Source organism: Pogona vitticeps, chromosome 1 (genome assembly GCF_051106095.1).
Source record: "Pogona vitticeps strain Pit_001003342236 chromosome 1, PviZW2.1, whole genome shotgun sequence".
Taxonomy (NCBI): Eukaryota; Metazoa; Chordata; class Lepidosauria; order Squamata; family Agamidae; genus Pogona; species Pogona vitticeps.
The window spans coordinates 273,245,373-273,267,049 of NC_135783.1; the positions used below are offsets into that span (position 1 = coordinate 273,245,373).

General features: G+C 41.4%; 1 long non-coding RNA gene across 2 annotated transcripts in view; it reads right to left on the minus strand.

The window, feature by feature from the left end:
* Positions 1-4,451: 4,451 nt before the first annotated feature.
* LOC140702457 (uncharacterized) overlaps positions 4,452-21,677 on the minus strand; it is a 64,556-nt gene continuing 47,330 nt past the window's right edge. For both annotated transcript variants that reach the window (XR_013540327.1, XR_012081647.2), the window contains one exon: positions 4,452-8,906. This is a non-coding gene — a long non-coding RNA (uncharacterized LOC140702457). The remainder of the gene's footprint in view (positions 8,907-21,677) is intronic.

Here is a 21,677-nt window from a genome sequence, read left to right on the forward strand (position 1 = left end):
TTTATTTGAAATCTTTCCATATCGTTGCTAAATAGATCTTAAAAATCTGGCTAACTTTATATCAAAGATGAAACAAACAAAATTCTCAACCATGCACATTAGCCATATTGAATAGGTGCAATGATACCCAACGTGAGCATCTTGTACCTGCCCACCAGGTAGCTGTTCAACTTGAGGAGCCTACCAGAAGATGCAAATCCAATTTAGCAGCACTAAAAGTATTGACTATACATGGGCTTCCAGCCAATCTCTTAAGAGTTAAGGTTAGTATCATGTTGCTCAAATAAAGAGTAGATAAGAAATCCCATAAGCATCTCCCCTGCTCCAGCAGGTTCCCTATTGTGTGGCCAGTTGCATGAGAAACCTGCCAGAGCTGGTGGTTTAACCTGACCAATGGGACGGACACAACGTACAGTATACACCAATTGCCAGATACCGCAGTCAAACCGTTTAGGATGAAGCGTATGATCCTCCTCCCACCATGAGATATTTTTACTGCTCATGACGAAGCTGAGGTAGGTGTGTGCTGTAACTGTTCTCCTTACCGCGTGTCCATTGAACACCACCAGAATGTCATGGTAGGTAGAAAATAGCTGAGCGTGACACACTACACCCCAGCATACTTGACTACGGTAGTTAAAATAAAGCTATATCCAAACCCTGAATGCGTAATTCAGGCATTGGAAAGGAAAGTCACACAAACACATACTGGTTTGTTTAAAAATTGCAAACTGATTTTGGCCAGCCACAGGGAAGAACATTAAGAAGAAGATATTTCAGATCAATATTTGTACTTCCGTTCATCAGTTCCTTTTACACCTAAGAGTTTGTGGGTGGGGAGAAATATAGAGTAGAGAAAAGAATAGGAAATTTATTATTCTCCTCTTCAAAGTTTATATCTGAAGCTTCAATCTGAATTAATTTTGGCTCTTTAAAAATGCGAAGTAATATGCTCTAGGGCAATATATTGTGTCAATCACTAGCACTTCCCACTCACTTGTGCCTCCCACATGTGGGCTCATGAGACTTTATGATTACTGTAAACCAACATTTCCCCTGAGAGCTGCAATTTTCAAATAGCACCATCAACTGTCATGGGGATGTTTCTATTTTTTTACCCTCTACCCTGTGTTTACAGCAATTTTATTCAATTTCTAGTTTTCAAGGTACAGTCACTTTGCAAAGTGTATGGATGTTTATAAATACCATGATAATAATCTTATAAAACATTTTTCATATTTGTCCCTTTCAGGCATATTTTGCAACAGAAGCTACCTTATCCCCAAGCACCAGTGAAGCATTACACTTGGAGTTTAGTTCTTCTTCACTAGGGTAGAGCAGCAACTGCCTTCCCCTAAGGCAGGCTTGTCCAACCTGCGGCCCGAGGGCTGCATGCGGCCCAGGTGAGCTCGTAATGTGGCCCAGTGCAATATTTTATTTTTAAAGAAATTCCAAATCAATGGCTAAGGCCACCTCAAGTTACACTGCCGGCGCTTGTGGCCGGAATGTGGCCGGGGCATGTCACAACAGTAGAGGGAGAGAGAGGGAAGGAAGGAGTGGGAGGGGAGGGGAGAGGGGGGCTGCGTGACTGCATTGCACCATCCCCGTCAATAGGTGGACCCCCTCCTGGCCCCATAAAGCCGCCGGAGTCGAAGCTGGCAGCCTCTGCTGTCTGAGATCGCAGCTGCTGGTAAGTGCGTTTGGAGCGGAGCTGTGGAGGATGGCTAGGGCTGCCCCCCCATGTGGCCCAAACCAAATGTATGTGCGACCCAAACCAAATTTTCATCTTCTAATGTGGCCCAGGGAAGGTGAAAGGTTGGAAACCCCTGCCCTAAGGTAACTCCTAGACATGAAATTTTTGAATTCATTTTGGACTGAAAATCCCATAATTTTTCATTTTGTCAGTTCCATCTGACAAATCCATATCTACAAACCCTAACCCTAACTGTGGCTCACCTGGAGAAAAGGCCTAGCTGGGTAGGCTTTGAGGCCTAGCATAGGCCTACCTCCACCTTACTCTCATGTTCAGAAAAGAAACTAGCAGTTGGGCATCATTCTTTTTGCACTGGAAGCTAGAGTGGAGCTTGGCCTTTACTGGGCCTCAAATCCCTCCCAGCTAGGTCTTTTCTCAGGGTGAGGGACATTTAGGTTGTCTGTAAGTATAAGGAAGTGTCCGGTAGAACTGGTTTTGTTAATTATCTCTGTTACTCCAATCTGAGGGTGTGCACAGGATTCTTTTAGGCATTTAGCTGAGCACCTGCATGCTTGACCCTTGCTGAGACAGATGGACTGGGGCCATTTGTCAAGAGGACCGAGATTCCTCATGCTTTATTTATATGGCTTGAGTAGGGCCAGCGGGTCTACCCGTTCCATTAACCTAGTAATAATGCACTACTATAGGCCCCTCCTCATGTGGTGGTGGTGGTTTTGCTGCTGTTTTGTGCCATCAAGTTACCCCTGATTTACAGCAACTCCACGAGCAATCTCCAAAATGTCCTGACCTCAACGTCTCTGCTCTGCTCTTGAAATCTCAAACCTGTAAGTTCCTTTAGGGAGTCAATCCATTTTGTATGCCTCCTTCCTTCCACCTTTCCCAGAATTCTTGTCTTTTCCCAGTAATCTTGCCTTCTCATGCTGTGCCAAAATAAGACTGCCTCAGTTTCATCGTTTTTCCTTCACAGATATTTCAGGCTTGATTTGATCCAGGACCCACTTGTTCATCTTTCTGGCAATCCAGGGTATCCACCAAATTCTCCCCCAGCACCACATGTCAGACAAATCATTTTTTCCCTGTCAGTTTTCTTTACTGTCCAGTTTTCACACCCCTATATGGTGATTGGAATATGATAATATGAGTGATCTTGGCCTCCATCTCCAGTGACATATCCTTACACTTGACAATCATTTCTAGTTCCTTCATTGCTGCCCTTCCCAGTCTGTGTAGTTTTGAGCCCAGACAACAATTTTCTTGAAATTAAGAATTAAACACTGTTTTATGAGAATTAGGGAGGAGAAATGCTACTTGAATATTGTAAATAATTGATTTTTTTTTAAATCATCCCTCTGCTACCAACAAAGCACATGAGGACAAATCTTTATATAAATGGGAAAGTATTATGCTTTAGCTCAAGTATATGAGGAAAAGAGATAAATGAGCTTTAAATATTAACAAGAAAACCATACAGTTAAAAGATAGGAGAATACTTCAGCATGAATGATCAGAAAAACTTTTAACTGGAAAGTGTATGGATCTGATGAGCAGTTTTTGAGACTGAAAAGCTTCCACTATTTTAAAACAGACTGAAATGTTAGTGAATAGTCATATTTCCCCTCTCATTTGATGTGGATGTTCTTGGTCACCAGCAGATTATGTGCAATGGTGACAGCAAATGGGTAAATCTGAAATGCCTCTGTTGTCAACAGCCAGCTAGTGTTATGATACTGGTAAAGCTGTAAGTAACTACAGCATATAATATGCCATATCCACATTGCCTAGATAAAAATACGGCGAACCTATGGCACGCATGCCACAGCTGGCACGCGAAGCCCTTTCTTCTGGCATGTGACAAACCTTTTGAAGTGACTGCAGCTGGGATTCCCCCTTTCTCTTCCTGTTCTGGGTCCTTTAACTTCCTGTCCATCCCCATGATTCCCCCTTTAACTTCCTGTCTGTCCCCATGATTCCCCCTTTAACTTCCTGTCTGTCCCCATGATTCCCCCTGAAACTGCCACTTCCTGTTCCAGTTCTGGTCTTCCGGGCGGCGCGGCAGCCACTGGTTTCTTCCCCACTCCCTCATTTTGGGCACTCAAGCCGAAAAAGGTTTGCCTCCACTGACCTAGATGATGTATCTATTAAGGGTATGACTGTGGGTAGTTTCAAATTCCTGACATTTGGGACTTTAGGTGAACACAGAAAGCCCACTTAGCACAGCATGTTCACCAAAGGGTGTTTTGATAATGCCATATGTTTACATTTTGAGGTGGCTATATGATTTTAAGTCTGTGGTGACGGACTTTTTAGCATAAGGTTGAGGGAGCCTTGGAGATCCAGGCAGAAGAGGCACATGATGTTTTGCCTAGGAGGGATGACCTCAATAGACACTTAGATATGCTAGGATACAATCAATCCAGTGAACTGTTTTCTGAGTAAAAGTCTCATAATCTGCTCTCCATCTGTGACATTTTGTCCACTCTATGCCAGTTTGTCTCTTTTCTTGTGTTCCTTCCCTCTCCTATAATGTAGGAAGCAACAAGAAGTCACTGGGTTAGTTCATAAGATGGCAGCTTACTGCACTGTTAAGCCCTTCACTTTAACTGCTGCGGAAGCCCTTTAATCCATCCTGTGGGCCAAGAAATTCCAGAAGTGCAAGCTGGATTTTGAAGGGGCAGAGGAACTAAAGACCAAATTGCTAACATGCGCTGGATTATGGAGAAAGCCAGAGAGTTTCAGAAAAACATCTACTTCTGCTGCATTGACTACACAAAAGCCTTTTACTGTGTGGACCACAACAAAATATGGCAAATTCTTAAAGAAATGGGAGTACCTGACCACTTTATCTGTCTCCTGAGAAATCTATATGTGGGACAAGAAGCAACAGTTAGAACTGGATATGGAACAAATGATTGGTTCAAAATTGAGAAAGGAGTACGACAAGGCTGTATATTGTCCCCCTGCTTATTTAACTTATATGCAGAATACATCATGTGAAAGGCAGGACTGGAGGAATCCCAAGCCAGAATTAAGATTGCTGGAAGGAATATCAACAACCTCAGATATGCACATGATAACACTCTGATGGCAGAAAGTGAGGAGGAATTAAATAACTTCTTAATGAGGGTGAAAGAGGACAGCACAAAAATGGTCTGAAGCTCGACATAAAAAAAACTAAGATCATGGCCACTGGTCCCATCACCTCCTGGCAAATAGATGGGGAAGATATGGAGGCAGTGACAGATTTTAATTTCTTGGGCTCCGTGATCACTGCAGATGGGGACAGCAGCCACAAAATGAAAAGACACCTGCTTCTTCGAAGGAAAGCAATGAGAAACCTAGACAGCATCTTAAAAAGCAGAGACATCACCTTGCCAACAGAGGTCCACATAGTCAAAGCTATGGTTTTTCCAGTAGCGATGTATGGAAGTGAAAGCTGGACCATAAAGAAGACTTACCACTGAAGAATTGATGCTTTTGAACTGTGGTGCTGGAGGAGACTCTTGAGAGTCCCGTGGATTGCAAAGAGAACAAACCTATCCATTTTGAAGGAAATCAACCCTGAGTGCTCACTGGAAGGAAAGATCCACAGAGGACGAGATGGTTGGACAGTGTCACCGAAGATACCAACATGAATTTGACCAAACCCCGGGAGGCAGTGGAAGACAGGAGGGCCTGGCATGTGCTGGTCCATGGGGTCACGAAGAATCAGACATGACATAACGACTAAACAACAACAAAGAGTGGTCCGGTGGGCCAGATAGGCGGGGTATTAATTAATTAATTAATTAATTAATTAATTAATTAATTAATTAATTAATTAATTAAATAAATAAATAAATAAATAAATAAATAAATAAATAAATAAATAAATAAATAAATATAAAGATGATCTAGATATCAACAAGCCAACTTCAGAATCTAGAGGGCTAAATGATACCCTATTCTTTGTGGAATGTTTAAGTTTCAAAATTTGTGTATTTTGGAACAAAACAAAATGAAGTAAAAAGGACTCAATGGAAGCAACATTATTCAAATATAAAAGCTGCACCTTTTCCTGTTTGCTGAAATGACATTTAGTATTCACATGGATGACTTAGGTTTTAAAAGCAGCTGCTTTTACAATTCTGAAATCTATTAGTTATACTATATAATCCCCTTAAAATTAAATTTCTTTCCTTCTCAAATGGAGCATCTACACTTAGATATTAATGCATGAGGCACAGATCTGAGAGCTGAACAAAGCTGCACTTGACTACACAGGCATTTGTCTCATTATTTGGACCACTCACATTTTATGCCAGTGCAAACCAGCCTGTCCCCACAGCATTCCTACCCACATTTTTTTGGATTCCCTGTCAGGCACTACTATTTTTTAGACGTGGGTAAAGGGAAAGGTTCCCCTTGACATTTTTTAGTCCAGTCGTGTCCGACTCTAGGGGGTGGCGCTCACCCCGCTTTTCAAGCCATAGAGCCATAGAGTTTCCGTTGTCACGTGGCCAGCGTGACTAGGGAACGCCGTTTTACCTTCCCACCAAGATGGTACCTATTTATCTACTAGGATTGCTTAATTTTGGTTCGATTCCAGCATGCTAGATCACTGGGATAGAACCAAAGCAGCTGGCTGGCTATCCCTTCAGAGATACCTCTTAACAATTTTAACTCTCTAGTCTCTTACCAATCTTGAGAAATGGAAAACTTACATGGGGAGAGGAAATTATGCATTGCTTTTTAATTGTTCCTAGTATGTGAGGAATGCTTTGTAAGGGTATTTTTAAACTCAGTCAAAGCATTGCTGATGCACTGTGTCAGTTGGCAACCATTAAAAAGAAATTGGGGAAAGTGTCCTTCCCCTCCTGAGCAGAAGTTTTCTATTTTCAAGAGCATAAAGGTTGTTAAGAGGCTTCTCCAAAAGAACAGGTACCCAGGTGTGTAGCGATCCTGAGAAATCTTTCCTTGATAATTCTAAACAGGGTTGTCTCAGATGTAGTGTGCATGCATTTGAACTGCTATGTTGGAGGGAGCTGGGACAAGCAACGGGGGCTCACTCCATCACGTGGATTCAATCTTACGACTGCAGGTCTTCTGACCTTGCAGCACAGAGGCTTCAGTGGTTTAACCTGCAACGCCACCACATTCCTTCCATAAACAGATACACTTGTGCAAATTATGGAACTGGAGTGTCATGAATTTAGTTTAATTCTAGGCACAGGATCTCATCAGTTGGGGGAAAAATTGATATATCCCATGGTCAAGTCCCTTTATATAGTATTCTGCAATCTTTGGAAAGATGAACATTGCCATTACTTCTTTTTCACTTTTGAAACTTTATGTTTCAAGAATCCTTCTTGACTCTGGTAACTTTTCTTTGTTCTCAAAGTCTGTTAGGTGTCCTCCTGGATACCTAACAGCTAGATTATATCAGCAATTATTAAGCAAATTCTAGAACACAAAACCCGACATTCCACAAATGGAACAGTCTGGATTTTTGCAAGAGAGCACCCCAGAGCTGTTCAGAAGCTGAGGAAAAAATATATATCCTAAAATAGATATACATAATGTGGAAATGTACTATGCAGCCTACCATTCTCACTTACAATTTCACTGAATCCAATCTAATATTAGTACATGCTGAAATGTATCTTACAATGTCTGAGAGTACACGGTGAGTCACAATTGCCTGAAGGATTCTTGTAGCCTACTCAGTGTGCGCATGTTTGTGTGGCTTTTAATCTAGCAACATGCAGGGCTACTTTTAGCTAACTTTTGTTGAAACGGTAACTCCTCAGACGTCACTGGCACTTGTAATAAAACACACAGAGAGAAGCAAATTTGGATTGACAATTCTTCTATTATTTTAAGAGAGAAAAAATTGGTGTTATTCGAAAGGAACACTCTACTGGAACACTCCCTCTGGAGATCCTACTGAAATGAATGTGGCATATGCAAGGGTTCATTTGGTGTTGCGAGCATTGAATAGACAATATAAAAAGCTGTCTTATACTGAGGAAAATGGTTGGTGCCTCTAACTCAGTATTGTCAATTCTGATGGGAAGCAACGGCTATCACAGCAGTGGCTCAGACAAGATTCTTTTCTAGCCCTGCCCAAAGAATCCTGAAGGTCTCACATCCAGATGTTAACCAGAACTGGCTCCGGTTAGCTCCTAACAATCAGACAATTTTAGGAAAGTTCTCTAAACTCCATGTTTCTAAATAGGACTTTTCCTCCTAGCTCTTGTTTTGTGTAGCATTTAGTTAATCAGTATCAGTAATTAGCACGTCCTAGTAGCAGGTATAGCCATGTAGAGAAGGGAGTGAGGATGCATGGCCAAATAGACACTGAAGAAGAAAATATGTTAGAATCACTAATTGCACAAGAACACTTGTAAACAGCTGCTTCAGTGATGCCCTGGATAGCATTGTATTCATCTTGAAATGGACCCATGTGGCACAGGCTTTTCTTCCCTTTGAGGGAGAAAAAAGAGCAATCAGTACAATGAGCTTCATATTTTCTGTTTCCTTGACTGGGTCTCCACAAAAGCCATTAAAGCATTCCACCCTAAGGGCAAAAGGAACAGGGCTGTATAATTTGTGCTGCTGGTCAAACAGTAAGTCCTCCATCCTGCTCAAAGTACAGAATATCCAAAGCCAGTGTGGTCAAGACACAACAAGATTCTGCAAACAGCCCACCTTCCCAAGTATTAAACAAACTAAATTACTAATTTGTGATCTTTTTATTGCCATGAAAACTCTCCTGCTTCAGAGAGTCGACTTTCTTTGCTAACGGCAACATTGGCCCTCATATACTTTGGACTGTTTTAATGATTTATTAGTCCTGTATTGAAAGCAAGGCTCAGTAATGCCAATAATGCTTTGGGAGATCTCCCAGGCTTCCTCACTGCACACCTTACTCAACTGAGCACCACTTTTCATTAAAGCCAAGTAGAACATATAGTGTTGTCCATCAGTTGTGAAGGCTTGTTCCCCTATAAAATCAGCCAACATAGCCCTGAGTCCAGGCCAAAGCTTGGGAAAGGTGGTGGGTTTCTTTGTTTGTTTGTTTTGTTTTGTTTTTGGACTCATACTCCCAGAACCTCCTAGTTTGTCCAACTTCTTGGCAGCTGTAAAAAAGGAACTCTTCAAGCAGCAGTCCAGAGATTTTATTCAGATTTATTGTTCTAAAGTGACACACAGACTGTGGAAGAGATAAAAACAATGAAATGATTAAGTTGAAACAATAAAATAAGTTCCATTGTATTCTCAAAATTATACATAGACTCTTGTTACCATCCTAAAAGTCCCGACACAGGATGCTTTTATTTGTAAGTTGTACCTGGATAAAATGATGTCCTGATGTAACACAAGCCCTGAGATGCCCTTAACTATAGCTTCTGTTACAGCAGAGGCAATAATGAATTCTATGGAGAAGCACGTGTTGCTTTAGACATACTTGCAAGCTTTGACAAGTACATGAAATTGCAATTATAGGGAATTCTTTGGGGATAACACAGGAGTATCTAAGGCCTCTGAACAGGAATGTCTTGGTTTGTTTGCATAAATGTTTCTACTACAGCAGGTTAAAATCATTCAAAGATACTGTCAAGAACCTAGACAAAGGCACTCAGAATTCTGGAACAACAACAAAAAATAGCAGCCACGAAAAAAAATTTTTATTCCCAAACACCATAAACTGGTTCACTTGGACGGAGTCCAATATCATCAAATGCAAAATGTTCAAATGAATGCAAAGGAAGGTTAAATGTGTGTGTGTGGGGGGTGAATGTGTGTGGTTTTGAATGGAGTTTAGCATGTTTGAAATTGATTTTAAACATTCTGACTACACAATGCACAGTGAAAGGTAATTTTTTTGCCCAGAAAGCATGTTTTTTGGTTGGAAAACAGGGTATTTTATTCCTGTGAGAGAGTCATTTATTTTAAAATCACTTGTGAAACTGATTTATTTTGAATTGTTTTGGCATATGTGTATGCCTCTGTCAGTGTGAATCATGTCTGAGGGATTTGTCAAATAATGGATGCCAGAATGGTTTTTAGGCTGCAGGAAAACCTTGCAGTCCCATCTGAAAAGAGGGCCAGGAGAGAGAGAAAGTTTGGTTGGGGAAAGTCTTTCCTCTTTCCCAAGCCTAGAAGCTGCCAATCTTGTACCTTTCTCTGGTCAGTTTCTCTTTGCCACTCACTGGTGTGCCTTCCCTCTTGCCACTCCACACTGCCGGTTCCCTTGCTCCCTCCACCCCGTGTACATGTCTGTGTATCTGTGTGTCAGAGTGCATGTGTCAGTCTGCAGGGAAAGCTTACAGTCCAATCTGTTTTTTTTAAATTTCATACTGAACTAGCACTATGCCAGAATGCAAGAAATAAAAAAAATTATAATATTACCACTGCGGTGGTGGCTAGTGGCTGTGAGATACAGCCAGTGTGAAGGTGGTTGGGTGCAGGAAAAAGCCTCAAATGCAGTGAATCTAAATGATTGTGTAGCCCCTCATGACTGATATACAAAACATGTTAAAAATGGATTAAATGTTTTCCAAAGAGGACACACACAGAAACCCAAAAACTATGTGAGTTCAGATCAGTTTCATTTTCATAGTGCAACCTCACCCTAAGGAACAACTGTCAAAAGTAGTTTTGCATGCTTTTCTCTTGCTCCTGACCTGATCAAATCCTTCCGTCAACACTGCCATGAACTGCAAGCATGGGAAGAGACCACAATCATCTTCAGGAATTCTGCCTGAATGTGTGAGTGAGCAAGCAGGAGTACACAGGGATTACTCTCCGCCTCCTTCTAATAACGTATCTGTCAGCCATGTCCACTAGGACATATGTGATTGGCTGAGTCTGAAGAGGATTCTCTTCTAGGCACAGGTGGCTCATTCCAAAAGGATGGAGACACTAATTGACAAGGATTCCCATCCTCTGATGGAAACTCTGCATGTATGAAGGGGACTCTTAAAAGTGAACTGAATATGCACTAGGGAGCATCAGCAAAGAAGCAGGTTTACCCCGACACATTCCCAGTTGCTCCTTAATAGGTAATACCAGAGGAGGTCTCACCAACTGACTTTTCTCAACATCTTGTTTGTTGACACATGGAGGAACTGAAACAGATTTTGGAATGAAGTGGCAGAAAAACTGGTTTCAGGTAAAATTATAATTCCACTCTTCCCAGATCAGGTCGCTCCCCAGTTTTATATGGTATAGAACAATCTTGCACAATATGATGACTTCCATGCTGATGTATTTGGATTTCAGTTAACCACAGCATTGGCTATTGGCCATGTTGACTAAGACTCTTAGGAGCAACAGTCTCTCTGATCAATAATTCCCAAGCTTGGCTGTCCATAAGCTCTTGGGCTACAACTCTCAGAAGCCTTCACCACTATCTAGACACTGTCTAGAAGGGCGGGGTAGAAACTGAATGAATGAATGAATAAATAAATAAATATCTGTGCTGGCCAGGATTTCTGGGAGTTGTAGTCAAAGAACATCTATGGATCCAAGGTTGGGAAGCACCACTCTAGAGATATCTGAAGGGGCTTAGCTCAAGGAAAGCTGGGACAAACTGTGACAAACTATAGTTTATTTCTTCTAGTTTTCAAAGATGCATGAAGTTGCATGAAGTTTGCAAAGATGCATGAAGTTGCCAAAATGTGAGAGGAGGAAAACTGAGCAATCCTCTCACCAGAGCTTGGTAGAAAGGCATATGCGGAACAAAAGAACTCTCTTTCCCAAAGTAGTAAAACTGGCACTATGTAGCCAAATGGTAGCAGCAGGTGAGGAGGCAGAGTTTGAAATAAATAATGCACTTTTATGCCACTGTTTCTTTTACTCATTTGTGAATCTTAAATGTTGAGTTCAAGTAATAATTTTTTATGCCTCCCAGAGATCTCTGTTACTCCTCATAATGGAAATTTAATCATGTCCCTTCAAAATGCAGACAGTTGTATTGCTCCATTTCCCCCACCCCACCCCCACCCCACTTGCTAACTGTATATAATACTTCATCAAGATCTTCTAGGACTTTTTCTCTGCACCAGGGCAAAACACACACAAACTACAGTCAGACTCAACAGAGGTTTGAAGAGATTGCAAAAGAAACTGGCATACACACCAAGTAGAAGGTCCACTACATCCCCAAAGTTGATAGCACCACATATTGCTTCAATCCCATGTCATAGTCCTTTCTTTTCCCCATTAGCCTCCCCAACCCCTACCCCATCTAGGAGCAGAGAAATGCATACAATTATCTGCAGAAACCAAAGGACAAATCAGTTGAGGGCAGAAGGTCCTGATTTGTACAGCAGGTATTTAGATACAAATCTGATTGGATGGTATTTACAAACCTCTTGTACAGCAGTTTTGCTTCATGTGCAACAAATAAGGAAGCAAGCAAACAAACAGTTGTGAGAAAACAGCCCTGAACCCATTACAGAGAACCAGCCTCATCAAAGAGAGAGCCAGCTACTTCACGTCACAGATTCTAGCTGGAAAATTAGTGCTCCTCTCTTCAGTTTTCACAATTGTGTGTCATAGCCGTGATTAGGGGAGGAATGATATTTGGAATATCAGGTATGGTCCAAGAACTCTAACATCACTAGTAGTACAATGGTGGGGGATAGACAACATTCCATTTCTGACCATATCAGCACTACATAGTTAGATCAATGTGAAACTACTTTAACATCCTAACTGTATATAAATATTCTGGGAGTTGATAAAGAAGCGATGGATTTGTTGTGTGCAGAGATACTTAGAATTTTCTTCCAGAGACCTTTAATTCTTCAGGGAAGTGCAGAAGAGGAAAATTATAGGTACCTCTCCAAACTATAAATAGCAAGATTTTGTAGGATATTGCTACGAGCATTAAAGTGTATCAAACTGATATCTGTCATTGTCTTACCCTCTCTACCTCCACTCCTATCTCTCTTTCTCAATCAATTGTCTTCTAGCTTCTAGGAAAGTAAAGAGAAAGGACACATAATTTCATAATTCAAATAAAAACGCATATCTCATTTCCATTCACCCCTTTTATAGGGTGCTATAAGTCTTCTATCCCCTCAGGTAGGAAGGCGTCCAACATGTTACTGAGGAAGAGCGGAGGACAAGTACAAGTAGCTCCAGAGCTAATGAAGTGGTTGGAAAAAAGCCGAAAGGACGCTCAGCTGGGGATGTGCCTGGAAGAGAAACAAAAGTCCGATGCTGAAAAGAAGAATACTGCATAGGAACCTGGAATGTAAGATCTATGAACCTTGGTAAGCTGGATGTGGTCAAAGATGGCAAGAATAAACATTGACATCCTGGGCATCAGTGAACTAAAATGGACAGGAATGGGCGAATTCAATTCAGATGATTATCATATCTACTATTGTGGGCAAGAAGCCCGTAGAAGGCATGGAATAGCCCTAAATGTCAACAAAAGAGTGGGAAAAGCTGTAATGGGATATCATCTAAAATGATAGAATGATTTCAATATGAATCCAAGGCAAACTTTTCAACATCACAGTAATCCAAGTTTATGCACCAACCACCAGTGCTGAGGAGACTGAAATTGAAGACTTAACAACACCTTCTAGAACTGACACCAAAGAAAGATGTTCTTCTCATTCTAGGGGATTGGGATGCTAAAGTAGGGAGTCAAGAAATAAAAGGAACAACAGGTAAGTTTGGCCTTGGAGTTCAAAACAAAGCAGGGCAAAGGCTAATAGAGTTTTGTCAAGAGACCAAGCCAGTCATCACAAACTCTCTTTTCCAACAACACAAGAGGTGACTCTACACATGGAAATCACCAGATGGACAATACCGAAATCAGATTGATTATATTATCTGCAGCCAAAGATGGAGAAGCTCTATACAATCAGCAAAAACAAGACCTGGAGTTGATTGTGGCTCTGACCATCAGGTTCTAGGAGGAATTAAAGAACCTTGTAATGAGGGTGAAAGAGGAGAGTGCAAAAAACGGTCTGAAGCTCAACATAAAAAAAAAACAGGATCATGGCCACTGGTCCCATCACCTCCTGGCAAATAAAATGCCATGAAATGAAAAGACACCTGCTTCTTGGGAGGAAAGCGATGACAAACCTTGACAACATCTTAAAAAGTAGAGACATCACCTTGCCAACAAAAGTCCGCATAGTCAAAGCTATGGTTTTTCCGGTATTGATGTATGGAAGTGAGAGCTGGACCATAAAGAAAGCTGACCGCCGAAAAATTGATGCTTTTGAGTTGTGGTGCTGGAGGAGACTCTTGAGAGTCCCCTGGACTGCAAGGAGAACAAACCTATCCATTTTGAAGGAAATCAACCCTGAGTGCTCACTGGAAGGACAGATCCTGAAGCTGAGGCTCCAATACTTTGGCTATCTCATGAGAAGAGAAGACTCCCTGGAAAAGACCCTGATGTTAGGAAAGTGTGAAGGAAAGAGGAGAAGGGGATGACAGAGAATGAGATGGTTGGACAGTGTCATTGAAGCTACCAACATGAATTTGACCCAACTCTGGGAGGCAGTGGAGGATGGGGGGCCTGGCGTGCTCTGGTCCATGGGGTCATGAAGAGTTGGACATAACTAAACTACTAAACAACAACAGAAGTGTTCACTCAAAACCAGTACACAACACAGCCTAGGATTTCAGTCTTAACGGTAAAGGAGCTATCCAAGGTCATACCCTATTTGGGGGGATAGGTTTGGCCTATTGGATAGATTTTGTAGAGTTCAGATTAAAACCTGAGACAGATTCACCGCCCCACTGAAACTGGAATCATCAGCCTTCAGAGATAGCTATCTATGCGCAACCTCCTCTGGATAGGGATAGTTGAGATTTCCTTCATGGGGAGAACAAGGGAGTGCTCAGTTATGACAATGGGTGCTGGAATGCCAGTTCTTTATGCCTCTTTCCTTGATAAAACACAGCAATATCACTGGAGAACAAGCACCATTCTGAATAGACCAAATGCACTCCTAGATAAATAAAATAACTAAAAGAAGCACAAATTGCCAAGGAGAGAAATAAATCCAAATTTTCTATAACAAGCTGAATGTTATGTCTGTGACACTGATCAATTGTTAAGAAAGCTGCAAATAGGTCTCTTAAAAGAAAGAGTCTACCTACGCAGCTTCCTGGACAGGTAGCAGCGGCCCAATCCATGCCCTTGGGATGTTTTGGACGCTCTAATTGGCTGATGATTCATGCTTTCCCTTTCCTCTCAATGTTCCTGTAAATACAATAATGACAGAGGAGAAAAATATATTTGCTTGGACTTTGTACTGCAAATGTGTGTGTCAATACTCAGAAGATAGACGAGAACAAATAAAATTGCATTGCACTTAGATCAGGTACTTTAATTATAGGAGCTCATTTTGACCTTTTATCACACCAGAGTCATATATCTCCAGCCTCAAATTCTGGTAACTTCTTTTGTTTAGCTTCACAGAATCCATGAAGTGACAAAGTTCTTTAGAACTATATCACAGAAAATACAACACCACCAATATTCTCTCAGAAATCCTTGGTGTTGCATCCCACACAAGTTATACATTATAATGCCATGCAAAGCATACACTGAGATCCAAAGACAAAGTTCTGCATAAGGGAAGTGAGGCAACTACTTCAGCAGCAGATGCTATGGTAAAGCTATGGCAGTACCTAGCAGCTTCTTCTGAGCCCCTTGTCCTTTCTTATCTCTTGAGGGACAGTCATGTGTGAGCCATAGAGACTGTACTCCACCCCACTAAATTGTTCTGCTGTTTTCAGCAAAACAATCTTTAGTAGAGGATCTTCTATGGTAGAACATCTTGAATTATAACTAGTGTTGAAGTAGGATTCAACCAACATCTGACTTAACTTCTGTCCATCCTCTCCCTTGTCTTGGGTAGTAAGATATCATGGGCTTGGACACCCAAGTGTATCTTTTCCACCTAAATACTTTGGGAATCCCCACAGTGGTATGTTGTGGAATTAAATACGTAAGAAGGTCGTGTATGTAAGGAAATGGAGTGTGTAATCTAAGCATTATACGGCATTTGTGGAGTCCTAAGATATGTCTCTATGGCAAAGAAATAGAGCTCTAATATGTTATTACAGCATTTTAAAAGTCATCTAGTTCCACCATAGCTAGTCTCTTGTTTCAGACTAATCTTACAAAGGAGCCCCTGCCCACTGGAAGTCTGTGAGATCCAAGTAAGCAGATGAGTTGCACAAGTTGCCTACCTGCCTGCAAGGCACACAAGCAACATAAGAGAGCATGTAGAATTTTAAAATGAGTAATAATAATAATAATAATAATAATAATAATAATAATAATAATAATAATAATAATAATAATAATAATAATAATAATAATAATAATAATAATAATAATAAAGTGCTTATAAAAATGTATATTAGGCAAAATTGCTACAGAAATGTATATGTTGGGGAAATGTACATAAAAAGGAATATGATTTTTGATGTGGATTCATCTTTTCAAAATTCTCAGAGTTCAGGCTGAGCTGAATTCAAGACTAGAAAATTTCACACAATTTGGGATGGACCAGGCACAGGGCTGAAATAATGAAAAAAGTCAAAGCAGGAGTGATTTGTCTACTCTTTGTTCAGAAACCTCAGTTTCTTCAGCTGCTGCAACGAAAACACTGACATTCTTCTCACACGTACTGCTGCCAAACAAGCTCTCCTCCATTTCAAATCTATGTCTTATATTCTTTGTACCTTAGCACAGGACTTCACATTCATCTCTGCTGAAGTTCATCTTGTTGTTTTCCATCTAGTATTCCAGCCTGTCGAGATCATCTTCATTCTGCCTTCTCAGGTATTAGCTGCTCTTTCCAGCTTTACATCATCAGCTGATTCAATAAACATTCCTTCTATATCATCTTCCAAGACGTTTATTTAAAATGTTGAACTGAACCAACTACTGTGGGAGAGAGTCCTATGGCATTCCACTGGAGACTGAGCCAAAGCTAGTAATGAGAATTGATTTGAATGTGCACAGCTGTTCAGCCTAGTGGTAATAGCACTCCCCAGCCCACATATGATCATTTTGTCATCATGAATATTTTAGGAGACTTTGTTAATTGCTTTGTCATGACCAGGTGAGGGGGCTACAGCAACAACTCCAGATCTTGATCCTTGCCGTTTCTTTGTGTGATTGTGGTGTGTGTGTTTGCAGCCATCACTCCATCTGTTCTTGGGAACCATTCTGAAATTCTCCTGGAAAGCAAGGCTTTGTACACTGAAACCAGTCTCTTGCCTCTCATTTATTCTTCCTTTAATTCCAATACCAATTACATTAATTAGGAATTATGTGAACTTCCAATTAGCTATGTAATTACATCCTCTCACAGCTTCAGTAATTACTCCATTCACTTCATTGTAATCAATTAATAAACAAATAAAATTTGCTTTCATTATGTCTTTTCACCTTTCAGTGTTAGAGGGAAAAGGAAAACTAGCAAAACAGGTATGAATCCAATGCCATTTGTGGTACAGCAGTTGCATTGTCCTTTCACTGTAGTGTACCCTATAATAAATGTCTGAAGTTACTTGCAAAACAGATTAAGTTAGAATGTGTACTTAATTCAAGTTCATTTAGCTTGCATTGTAATGCATTTTCCTAATTTCAGTAGTACTGTATTTTAAAAGGGAAAAAAACAGCATGGCTTATAATGTGCTTAGCTGAGATCATGCATTTTTGCAATCATGCAAAACTACCGGCAGTTCCTGAGGTGGAGAAACACCATGAATAAGATCTCTAGGGTCAGAAAAGTAAGTGATAGCTGAAGCCCCCTGATGAAGCCCAAGAGCTTCGTTGTACATTGGAACCAAGATGCACTAGGGAAGGCTCAGATATGATCACTGTGCACTGTGTATTCTCTTATAGCCACTCTACTGGTCACTTCAAGGAACTGTAGAGCAAAGAGAAAGATATGCACCCCTGCTTAGAGCAACATTTTGCATTCTGGAACAGTCTTTTTATTTTGCACACTTAATTTTTTTAACTTTACTGAAATATTATTACATTGGTAGGAGTGAGTATGAGTGATTGTGGAAGGATGATTGCTGCATAGGCTTTAATTAAACACATCACACAAGTTATATCACTAGAATCTGTCTTTCCTTATGCCTCTTCCTCTTCTTCTTCCTGTACTTTTTTGTGTGGTGGTGCAAATACCAGTTGGGATTCTGGCCACAACATTAAGGTCTACACCATTCCCCCAAGAAATGATTATTTGTGGCCAGTCATAACTGCTTGTATTTCCCCCATTTATTTTAAAAATAGAGACCTAGAAAGGATCGTATGATGTCATGGATTCCTAGCAGAGTAAGTCTTAATGTCTTCTGAAGGTCACATGATGGGTCAGCTCCAATATTCAGATACAGAGGAGGTCAGGGGCCTTTCATACATGTCTACACACATCCACATATAAAGACAAAAAGAGAGTGAGAATGCTAATTCATTATTTCATCTAGGATTCTGGCATATCCTAAAAGACTAAGTGAGAAATATTTTGTTATTTGCTTTGTACTTTACTCCAGAAGCTCAACTAAGCAGGTATTTGGCAAAGAATATAGTGATTCACTTTGGGAAAACAACAGATGCCTTTTCTGGCAATTTGTGCTCAAGAAAAAAACAGGCCTCTTGCTCTATAACTCATCCTACTGGCTTCTTTCTCCAGACGTTCTCACTCACTCACTCACTCTCTGATTCTCTCTAACACACATGCACACACACATGGGAGAGGTGGGTCCTAAAGATCAGAGAGTTCTGGAAGCCAAAAAAGTGTGGGGAGGAGGAACTACAGTATCTTTAAGAGGTATAAGAGGCACCCTGAATTTATGGTGCAATGTTTAGAATAGCTATTTAACATATGTTCAACATCACCATTGGCATAGGTACACTATAGTGTATGGGCGAATCTCATTCAAAGTAAGGTGGAAACTGGAAGAGGTAAGGAGAAAGTTTGACTAAATCTTGATGGGAAACCAAGAAAATTATATTGCCCACTTGGTGTTGAGCAGTCCTCTAATGTTCAACTCTTAATAGATGAATTCACAAGCTGTTTCCAGTTGAACTATTTCAACCTAGCATGGAATGAACAAAATGAACAAAGGTTCTGTGAGTTCTATGCCAGGGAATCTGGTTAATTTCCCCCTTCTGAGACTGAGGATGATATTGTTTGCAGCAAACACATTGGAGAAGCTGATTTTTGATAGAAATGTTGGATCTCTTTAGTAAGATGTCAAGGTGGAGCAAAAGAAACCAGCCCTTCTTTCATGCATCTTACAAAAAGGTTGGATAGCTTCTTTAGACATTTGTGAATAATACATAAGTTATGGGAATGTTTTATTCTGAAAATGGGGGGGGGGGAAGCACTCGGACACTTTCCTCTGCCACAGATTTCATCACATCCGTGGTATGCTTCAAAGATTGTACTTCTTCTTGTAATACCCTGCATTTTAGCACAGAGCAAGTGGTGTATCACTGTGGTGGCATTTCATATCACAGTTACAATATTTCTCTTTAATATGAATCTCTGTCCTTAATGAAGTCTACTCTACCCTAAGTTCATGTTCTTCACCAGTATGCTTGCATACTTTCCCACGCACCCCCTTAGTCAATAGGGCATCCTGGAGAGACCCATTAATTATTGCAGTGGCCCATTCAGTTGTTACCGGCCTGGCTGCTTTGATTAGCCAGGCCGGGCAAGGGTCGAGAGAAGAAGTGGTGGCCCGACAGCGATCAAGCGCCTTGTCTACCAGCTCTGATGTTACAGGCTGAAAAGAATCGAGAATTACCGGGCAGGACGGAGCGCTGGACATCTCTGCTCGATCCATTGTATTTAAAAAAGGCGAAAGGTCACGGCGGATGGCCTCCACTTTAGATTTAAAAAACGCTGCAAATTGGTCAGGTGAGATGATAGTGGGAGGCCCTTCACCCTGGCCAATTCCGGATAGATCGCGAACTTTACGGAAAAGTTCCGCCTGCCGGTTGGAAGCTTCGCTTATCCGGTCAGCGACGTAAGCTCTTCTAGCAGCCTTTACCTTGGCTAGGTAACGGTTAGTTGCGATCCTGACAGCGATCTTATTGTAAGCCGTCGGTTCCTTCCTCCAAATGCACTCTAGCCGTCTCCTTATTCACTTCATCGCTCGTAGATCCTGACTATACCAGGGTCCTGGCTGAGCTCTACTCCGGAGAGGGCGTTTGGGTGCGATCGTGTCAACTGCCCTAGTGGCGGCGGAGAACCAACCATCAACCAGGACTTCAACAGGAGCGCCAGACAGTGCCGCTGGGATCCCTCTCATGGTATCCTGGAATCTAATGGGATCCAGTAACCTTCAAAATAGGTCCCTGCTCCCTGCAGGGGGGAAGCGCCATTGTGAGGTTACATTTTATCAGGTAATGGTCTGACCATGACAAGGGGACTGAAACAAGGTCAGTCACCATCAGACCATGCTCGTTACACTCGGTAGAAAAGACCAAATCAAGCATATGGCCACCCATGTGTGTGGGGCCATTGACATGTTGGGATAAGTTCAAGAAAGCCATGGTTTCCAAGAACTCAAGAGCTGGCCTGGATACCTCCGCCTCCGCATGGATGTTGAAGTCATCCAGGACCAAAAGTCTCGGGGACTCCAACAGTGCCGCGGAGACGAAGTCCGCCAGCTCCGGTAGGGAGGTGGCTGGGTTGCTGGGAGCGCGGTAACCCAGCAAGGTCCCAATACCATCCCTGGCCCAATCCACACATGGAGAGCCTCCAGACCCGGCCTCACGAGTGAGGAGCGCCTAGTAACCTCTAATGATTTTCTATAAACAATGGCAACTCCCCCCCCGCCCCTCCAGTCTGCCCTGGTGCTGCACTGCATAACCCGGAGGGCAGGAAAGGGTCAAAGGGACCCCTCCTTCCCTACCCATCCAGGTCTCACCACACCTCAAATCTGGAGACATATAAATAATGATTGCAGTTTATCAGTAATTTTTGTGGAACACAAGTAGCCTGCTCACAGTTGGGACAGTGGAGGGCCATGATCAGAGCACAAGAGGAGAGTGCCTTATCATGGGGTACTAAATGCTACAGATTTGCAGCCAATGTTCATTTTTTAAAAATATACTGTAGAATCCATATGATCAATATAATGTAACATCTGTTGGGAAAATGGAATCCGGAAGATACCGGCATAGAGGCACCAATCCCAATATTTTAATAGAACATCTGAACCCTGTAGGTTTCAGCATCAAAAGCATGCTGTTGGTTTAAGAACCAAATATGATGAGGAAAAAAATCTTCCAGAGATGTTGCCCTTCTTCTGTTAAATACTTTTGCATCTCTTGAATGGCACTTCATTTCACCCACCACATTGGTATTAATTTTCTGTGCTGCCAGTTGGAATGTCAGTGTACATTAGCACCTGATCTATAAAGGGAAGGCTGAGACCTCACTGGAAGTATTAGTCACTGCACCTTGGGAATGCAGTTGTGTGCTTCTGTTGTTGGCTCAAATGTCTGAGATGCACATGCTTTGATTTTTAATGAAACTTCCACCAAGCCATATCATTACCAGGAAGAGTAAGAACACAGTCTTTTTGCCATTTATTTAGTGACTTTTCAGGCACCTACATCATCTGGTGTGGGTGTGTGCATGAATGTGTCCATGTGAATGTGTGCGTGCATGTGCATGTGTGCGTGTATGTATGTGCATTTTTAATATACTTGGCTGAAAAGCTATAATCATGCCACTCTATCATATATATAGCTCCCCAGGTCATTGCTGACTAGAATGGAGGTGGTTTTTGCTCAAGGTATATTCATTATTTAGCAACTGACAAAGATTAAAGTGAAGTTTTACACAAGGTTAACGTACTGAAATCACCATTCCTTGAGGTTGTTTTGGATATTTCCTTGGGGGCTTTTCACACCTGCCTAGCCAGATGTATTTAGTCTTTCCTTCTTTCCCTGTTTAAA